Source organism: Hyperolius riggenbachi, chromosome 11 (genome assembly GCF_040937935.1).
Source record: "Hyperolius riggenbachi isolate aHypRig1 chromosome 11, aHypRig1.pri, whole genome shotgun sequence".
NCBI lineage: Eukaryota > Metazoa > Chordata > Amphibia > Anura > Hyperoliidae > Hyperolius > Hyperolius riggenbachi.
In genome coordinates, this window is record NC_090656.1 from 175307890 (window position 1) to 175314024 (window position 6135).

A 6135-nucleotide genomic window follows, 5' to 3' on the forward strand; every position below is an offset into this window, starting at 1 on the left:
TAAAAATCAATGTGCTGTTCACAGTGCACACGTTGCATTATATAGTAACGCAGCACGTTTAAACAAAGTGCTGCATTCTGTACGTTATACTGGGCTAAGCCACGTTAGACTGTTTGCACATGCTCAGTAATGTTGGAGAAGGTCTCCCCTCCTCCTCCACGGCCAGTCACATTGCTAATTAATATTCACTGCACTGTGGTGACCCATGGTGGAACTCTTAGTGTTGTCCGATCATGAATGAATCGTTCATTTGATCCGGATCTTTTTTGTGAGTCGAATCATCCGGATCACCACAATGAAAGATTCGGTTCACAGTGGATGTCTGTCTGGAAGAAACAGGAACATACAGAAATTACAGTGCAGGGAAAGTCCTGTCCTGCTAGTCATTTCACCCAGTCTGCTTCCCTAGTAAAATTATTCAAATGATTCGGTTCAAAGATCCGGATCTTTTCAATGATCCGATTCAAATGATCCGAATCCTTAAAAAGATCCGGACTTCCTATCACTAACCTGGAGCGGCTGCTTTGAGAGCTGCATAACACAGCTCAATCTGACGTCCAAATTCAACACCACCGTGCGTTGCGTTAGGGGCACGTTATGCGACCATAACGTCCCCTAAAACGCAATGTCTTGGTGGGAGATTAGCCTAAAATCCCATAATTTATTAAATCATATTGATATACTCTTTTGACATTAATATTTAAAAAGTTCAGACCCTTAGGTAACAATTTAGTTCTTTTTTTTTTCCTTCTATTATTGTAATTTTTTATTTTATTTTTTTATTAAAACTTTTGTGTGGGTATTTTTTTATGTGGGAGGTAAACAGGGGATTTTAAATGTTTAAAAATGTATTTATTAAATACAAAGTGGTTTTTGGTGAAGTTTGCTATTTGGCCACAAGATGGCCACAGTCAAAAAGTCCAAGAAGAAAGAAGACCAGGACTTTGTTGACTCAGAAAAGCGGCAGCGTCTGAAGAGACACTGTCAGCTCTTCTCCGGGGGGGTCCGATCAATGAAAGGGATCTATAATCTCTTTCATTGATTGCTGGGCTAGCGGCCGGCGGCGGGAGCATGCGCGGCCGGCGGCGGGAGCATGCGCGACCCGCGGGAGTGCGCGCAGCCTAACTGGACGAGAACTTTTGTCCAGTTAGGCTTAAATGGTTAAATCACTAACACTAAAAAAAAGCTCTTACACTGTGAACTAGGCCTTAAAGGGACTCCGAGCAGTGCAGAAACTATGGAAAGATGCATATCATTTTAAAGCTCTCTTTCTCCTCTTTCCAATGATATATAAACCACCACCCTACGTCTTTTAGTTTTCGATATTTTCGCGATTGAAATTGCCGCGGTCGCGATTTCAATCGCGAAAATAGAGAAAACTAAAAGGTGTAGGGCGACGATTTAGGTGTCGTCAGAAAGAGAAGAAAGAGAGCTTTAAAATGATATCCATCAAGCCATAGTTATATTGTATTACACAGGGCGACACTTTCCCCAGTGTCAGCAGCTCCATTCTGCTGAATGCAGCTGCTGACTTTGACAAAAAGTCGCCCTGTGTAATACAATATAACTATGGCTTGATGGATATCATTTTAAAGCTCTCTTTCTCCTCTTTCTGACGACACCTAAATCGTTGCCCTACGCCTTTTAGTTTTCTCTATTTTCGCGATTGAAATCGCGACCGCGGCAATTTCAATCGCGAAAATAGCGAAAACTAAAAGGCGTAGGGTGGCGGTTTATATATCATTGGAAAGAGGAGAAAGAGAGCTTTAAAATGATGTGCATCTTCCCATAGTTTCTGCACTGCTCGGAGTCCCTTTAAAGGTGCAAAAAACAATATGCTGAAAATAGCCTGTGAACAGCAGGTGACAGTTTAGAGCTCAACTGCTAATTTCTGACAATAAAAATTGCTCCTCCCCCCACCCCATCAAAAATACAAATTTATTCAAATGGAAAGAATGGGTGGCATAGTGGTTAGCACTCTTGCTTGCAGCCCTGGTCTGAATCCCAGCTAGGGCACTATCTGCACGGAGTTTGTATGTTATCCCCATAATTGGCTTCCCCCTAAATTGGCCCTAGACAAAAATACTACAGGATACATATATAACATATGATTATGGTAGGAATTAGACTATAAGCCCCTCTGAAGGACAGTTAAAGTGGATCCGAGATGAAAAACTATCTATAACAAGTAACTTGTCTATATATCTTATCTAAAGTTTAGATAGTTTACACAGCACATCTATCTGCAAACAGCTTCAATAGAATATGATTATTTCTTCCTGTGATACAATGACAGCAGCCATGTTGTTTGTAAACATTACACAGTCAGGCTTATCTGCATCTTGAGCATTCAGCCTGTGAAAAAAACCTAATTCCCTCCTCCCCTCTGCCTCTGAAATCTCTGGCTAGTAATACCTCCCCCCTCCTCCTGCCCAGACTGAGCTCCCATGAGCTCTTATGGCTACTGTCTGAAAATGCCTTGGCTCACTGAAAACCTGTGGGCGTGGCTTGTTTAGTTTATAGGGAATTAGAGTATTAAAACAAAAAAAAGTATTTGGCTTGAGGAATGCCCTATAAACAATAGGAAAGGAACACAATTATGCAATGAGTAAAAGTTCATCTCGGATCCACAAGACAATATACTTTGTACATCGCTGTGGAATATGTCGGCGCTATATAATAAATAATAACTCAACACAAGAAGAAAATGGTCCCAACAAGTTCTTTCCCCCACTGCTGGGTAAGGTACTATTTGCCTGGCAGTACAGTGTAAATGGTATCATGCAATTTGCAAATCACATCAGTCACTAGTATTTAACACTAGTGATTTTTGGAATTGAATCAAGCCCTAGAAAGGAATGAGGTTGGGAGAGGATAAATCCTGAACAAGCAACTATGTAAAAGGAAAAGCAAGATAAGCCAGCATGTCAAATAATGATAAAGTACCGGATTTGTGGTACTAAATGGCGTCAACAGTGTCAAATGCAGAAGAAAGGTCTAGAAGAAAAAAAAACATGGAAAAGTCACATTGCAACTTGGCTCTAAGGAGGTTGTTGGATACACAAGTGCAGATTCAGTAAAATGTGTAGGGGAAATCCAGCCTAAATCAAATAGTATAGGTGACAGGATAATGTTTCTATAGCGCAGTGATGGCTAACTTTGTCACTCCAGCTGTGACAAAACTACAAATCCTATCATGCCTCTGCCTCTCGACTTATGCTTAGAGCTGTCAGAGTATTGTAATGCCTCACAGGAGGTGTAGTTCCACCACAGGTGGAGTGCCAAGGTTAGCCCTCACTGCTATATCGTTACTTACCCTGTAATGTAGTTTCACCATTTGTTCCTGGTATTGCTTTCTTCGAGCTATCTTGACTCAGCCAAAATGTTATATTCAATGAGAAAATTAAATGAAACAGTTATTTAAAAAATAGTTCTAGTTTACCCTCCATGGTTTATTATTGTTAGGCCTCTTTTCCACGGGCAGTTGATAGGCAGAGAAAAGCCTCTCAAACTCTCACAACTGCTTGCTACTGCCTAGTAACTGCTCACTGTTGCCTGGCAACATGCTCTGCCCTTATTGGTTGGCGCTTCAGCGGCCATTTTAATCAGCCTGGCGGTATGGACGAGCTCAGCTCGTCCATTACTGCCAGAGGCTGCCGCTCAGGCCCTGCTGGGCCGATTTTTATCAAATAAAAAGGTGCACACGCAGCCGGCACTTTGCCAGCCGTGTGTGCTACCTGATAGCCGCCGCAGCGTGGCGTTCCGCCGCGTGCAGCGGCGAAAGAGGGTCCCCCCACCCGCCCGAGCCCAGCGCAGCCGGACTAAACAGTTCCGGCCAGCGCTAAGGGTTGGATCGGAGGCGGCTGACGTCAGGATGTCGGCTGACGTCCATGACGTCACTCCGCTCATCGCCATGGCGACGAGGGATGCGAAACAAGAAAGGCCGTTCGTCGCGGCCTTTCTTGTTACTTCTGATCGCCCTCTAGTGGGCTTTCATGCAGCCAACTTTTAGTTGGCTGCATGCGATAGTTTTTTTTTAACTAAAAAAAAAAAAACGTCCGGTCGCCAGCCTGGTGATCTTAATAGAACGCCAGGCTGGTTAAAGCGATTGGAGCATAAAAATAGATGCAGTTTCCCATCAGGTCCTCCACTAGATGGGAGGGTTTATATGTAGGAACTTAGCCTGATTGGTTGACGACAGGGCATCCAGACCATTTTGATTGGCTCCCTAGTGGAGCAAGCACTATTTAACCTCCTGCCGCCCGCGTCACGCCAGTAGGCGTGGCCGCGGCGGCAGCCCCAGGACCGCCTAACGCCAATTGGCGTAAAGTCCTGGGGCTCTGTTTAGCATGAGATCGCGCGCATGGTGCTATTGCCGCTCGGGAGACTGTTAGACGGCGATTACGCCGTCTATTTACACTGTGCAGCGCTGCGATGAGCAGCAGCGCTGCACTGGGGACAGCCGTGTGACACGGCTGTCCCCATGGGGGACAAGAGAGCGATCGGCTCTCATAGGCAGAAGCCTATGACAGCCGATCGCCATAATTGGCCGGCTGTGGGGAGGGAGGGAGGGAGGGAATAAATTTAAAGAAACAGTTTTTTTTTCCTAAAATCTCATAACAATAATATTTATTTAAAAAAAATAAACATGGGGGAGCGATCAGACCCCACCAACAGAGAGCTTTGTTGGTGGGGAGAAAAGGGGGGGGGGGATCACTTGTGTGCTGAGTTGTGCGGCCCTGCAGCTTGGCCTTAAAGCTGCAGTGGCCAATTTAGCTAAAAATGGCCTGGTCACTAGGGGGGTTTAGCCCTGCAGTCCTCAAGTGGTTAAAGCTGATTGAACTTGTATGTATTCAGAGGGCTTGTCAGCTTGAGAAAGAGAGGAAGGTCCTCTCAAAACGTCGAACAGACTTTCCCTTTTTTATGTCTTTGATGCTTTAAACAAATAAAGAGCTTGAAATACATTTGAAGACGGTGCTGGGTCTCTTCTCTTGGAGTTTCTAACTGCTGCCTGGCAGCTGCTTGCTGAGCACACAGTTCAACTGTCCATGGAATATAGGCGTAAAAGAGTTAAGTAACTCCATTCAGAGACCCATCTTATGAGTGCGACTCAGAGGCAGGTGCAAGTTGGCTACATAGTCCCACCTCCTAAATGGCATTTCAATTAACAACAGGAGAACCATGGTCCAGGTGTACAGCTGATCAACATAGCTAAGTGGCTGCTTTATTACACCTGAAATTTGTTGCCATAGACGGGTTGGGGGGAGGGGGGGGGACTTGACAGGGTAAATATAAAGGTTTTTCTTTCTTGTCTGGACTTAAAGTATGTACAAACTTTAGATTTTCTTTGTCTGGAATCATCTTTTGAGATCATCTCATCTGGAAATGTAAACTAAGTACAGGCGTCGTCTAACCTGCCGTCATATAAACTAAGTGCAGGTGTCACTGGTTTCCTGTGCTACTATCCACTAGGTTGGATCACCTCACCCTATGCCTTTCTTGTTCTTCAGAAATTTAAAAGCAAGTTTTTGTCTTGTGACACTCTCTCACCCCCCCCTCCCACACACACACACACTACCACCACCTTCCCAGCCGACAGAGCAGTTTGTACAAGGATTGTTCCAACAGTTCCACTTATCCCATCTTTTGGTTGACAAAACTCTACTATATGTATCAGTGTTTAAATTACATACATACATTAGATTTTCTTCATTAGACACCATCAATTGTGAATATCTAGCATTTTGAACAATTATATCACAGAATAATGTTGTGATCTGTCAGGATGGATAAGTAATTGACAAAGGTTTGCACTGTTATTCTTGCTGCATGCGCCCCCTAGCTTGTTGTCTCTCCTCTCCATAGAATAAAACAGTCTATTCAGCGAAGCAGTATGTAATTGCAGCAATCATTCCTAAAGTTTTCTTTCAGAACAATCAGCAATGATTATTCCAAACAACAAATATTGCCCATCTGTGGCTTTAAAGTGTACCTATGACGAGGGGGGGAAGTTGTCTTTTACAAACCTGAGGTTTTTTCTTTTTACAAACCTGAGGCTCAGTCGGACACTATAGCGCTTGCACTGCCCTGGCCACTCACGCGCACTTCTTCAATCGTCCATCTGTTGCTGGGAGC